Here is a 2,832-nt window from a genome sequence, read left to right as displayed (position 1 = left end):
AATTGGGCACAGTTGCTCTTTTTTGGCACGGATGCCAAGTGAAGAGTTTATTATTATTTTATTGTTTTTAATAAAAAAAATATATATATAATAAACAAAGTCCCAACTACTACCAACTGAAGACTTCATTTGTCTTATTTCATTTTCAACTTTATTTACAATGGTGTGAGTTAAACACTATGCTAGTGTACGCTCAATATATTCAAGATTACATTATTTATTTCCAATAATGATCCATAATCCCAATTTTTTTTTATTTCCACTCAGTTTCATGTTTCCTGATTTTCTTTTTGTATATTCCCAAAAAAAATTTGTATGTTTCCAATCCTTTTAATATTCCAAATTTTTTTTTTCATATTTCAAATTTTAGGAAATTGTTATTGAATAAAATAATTTTTATATTATTGCTATATTTATGACACTATCTCTACTTCAATGAAAATCATATTCTCATCTTCCTCTCATTCAACTCTCAAATATTTTTCCCTAAAAAAAACTTTCATGTATTCATTACATTTTACCCTATTGTTATTATAATATTCTACACAAAAAATGGAGTCGTCAAACTCTCATAATTGAGTTTACTTTAGACGACATCATAATAGCAAAATGTACATAACAAAACGTCATTGTTGGTGGTAGCTCAAGAAAACAACAAAGTAAGAGAGCCTACTTGGATAGGCGTCGTGAAGAAGGACACCAACGTATGTTCGACTAATTACTTTTCGGATAACCCGTGTACACATAAGATTAATTTCGGAGAAGATTTTGAATGTGTAGACATGTATTCGAACACATAGTGCATGCTCTTGGTGTTCATTCGACGTATTTTCAGATGCAGAGAGACGCAATAGGGAGAACAGGGCTTTCGACGCTATAGAAGTACAACTATTCGAATGTTGGCTTATGGAGTGCCCGCAGACTATGTTGATGAATATGTTCGAATTGGTGAAAGTACTTCTATCGAATGTCTGGTCAATTTTATTCGGGGAGTGAATGAAATTTTTGGAAACCAATAGGCCCAATGTCAACGAGGTTCGTCACTTACTTCAGATGATGGAGGAATGCGGATTTTCTCACATGTTGTGAAGCATTGATTGTATGCATTTGGAATTGAAGAATTGTCATGTTGCATGGAAAGGTCAATTCACACGAGGTGATTACGGGACTCCAACGATCATGCTCGAAGTAGTCGCATCAGCAAATCTTTGGATTTGGAATGCAGTTTTTTATGTGTCGGGATTCAATAATGATCTTAAACGTGTTGAATCAATCCCCATTATTCACTGACATCTTACAAGGGCAAGCTCCACTCCACGAGTTCAATACCGTAAATGGCACACAGTACAACAATAGTTATTATCTAGCCGATGGTATATATCTAGAGTGAGGTACGTTTGTTAAAACTGTCTCATTGCCTCAATGAGAGACAAAAAAAATTATTTGCGCAATGCCATGAAGCACTACGCAAAGATGTGGAGCAGGCGTTTGGAGTACTTCAATCTCGATTCACAATTGTCAGAGGACCAACGCGTTTTTGGCAAAGGGATATTCTTAAAGATATTATGTATGCATGCATTATATTGCACAATATTATTGGTGAGGACGAACGAGATACATATGAGGGAATGTTTAACATTAACTATGACAAAGCCTCCGCCGGCATCCTAGCGGTTGAAGTATCACATGGACCAGTTTCTGATTATCAAACGATGCTTCAAAGAAATGCAGAAATTCACAACAGAGTCATGCACCGTAATTTGAAGGCAGACTTGATAGAGCATATTTTGTCTCATTTCGGGGATAATTTTAATTAGATATTTAAGTTTGATATGTCATTGTCTTTATTTAATAAAAAAAAAATGTCTAGCATTATATGTCATTGTCTTTATTTATGTTTTTCATGATGCAATTTTCTTATTTATTTTTACTATTCCCAATCTTAAGAAATTGTTATTTATATCCACCATATATTTGATTTTTTTCATTTTCCCAAGGACTTATGTATTCCATATTACACTACTCATATCCACCATGTTTAATTTTCCTATATTCCCAATGACGTATGCTCTCCATATGCTCCTATCTTTTATAAATGAGCATTTTCCTTTCCATTTACAACTCACCATTCTCACAACTCTCTCAATTTTCACCTCATTCTCTACTTGCTTAAATGGATTCCCACCATTCTCCCAATTCTCCTAATTCTTCATCTACAAACTTCCAAAATCTTATTTTTCCATATTCTCAGTCCTCACAAAATTCACCAAATTATCTACCTCTAAACTTTATGCACCGGAATTTTCAATTTTCTATGTCTTCTTTCCCTTCCTTAAATTTTGGCTCCCCTCTACAACCCACATCATCATATGTCTACAAAACACCTCCCCCTCGAACACCATCCACACACGTCTCCTGATAAGTGAGATTCACTTTCGCTTATCTTATCTTTGTAGACATGAATCGAAGCTTGTTCTTAAGGATTTTGACGTCTTTTTGGTATTTTTTTAATGTATTTTCAGGTTTTTGAGTCAAAGAGAGTATTGTGGAGAGTTTTGGAGTTAAAGGGTGCATTAAGGAGCTAAACGGGGCTATTTTGGACATCATTACTAAGGGAAGAGAAAAAATGAGCCTGGCGCGCCGCGTCTAACAGCGGAGCGCCGCGCCATGGACCAAATTATGGGAACAAAAGTTCCCGAGAGTTGGCGCGGTGAGGCGCGCTGGAAAGAGTGATGCGCTCTAAGGCATGTCGCGCCATACACTAGACGCGACGCGCCACGTCGTTTTCCAGCTTTTTAAAAAGCTTGCGTTTTGAACTATTCTCAGCTATTG

General features: G+C 35.7%; 1 pseudogene; it reads left to right on the top strand.

The window, feature by feature from the left end:
* The first annotated feature begins 589 nt into the window (after positions 1 to 589).
* On the top strand, positions 590 to 1,817 carry LOC149407701 (uncharacterized; annotated as a pseudogene).
* Positions 1,818 to 2,832: the final 1,015 nt, after the last annotated feature.

The sequence above is a fragment of the Urtica dioica genome, chromosome 1, assembly GCF_054948205.1.
Source record: "Urtica dioica subsp. dioica isolate 48M chromosome 1, U.dioica_male_clone48M_v1_H2, whole genome shotgun sequence".
Classification (NCBI taxonomy): Eukaryota; Viridiplantae; Streptophyta; class Magnoliopsida; order Rosales; family Urticaceae; genus Urtica; species Urtica dioica.
This window is presented reverse-complemented; position numbering and strand designations above follow the sequence as displayed.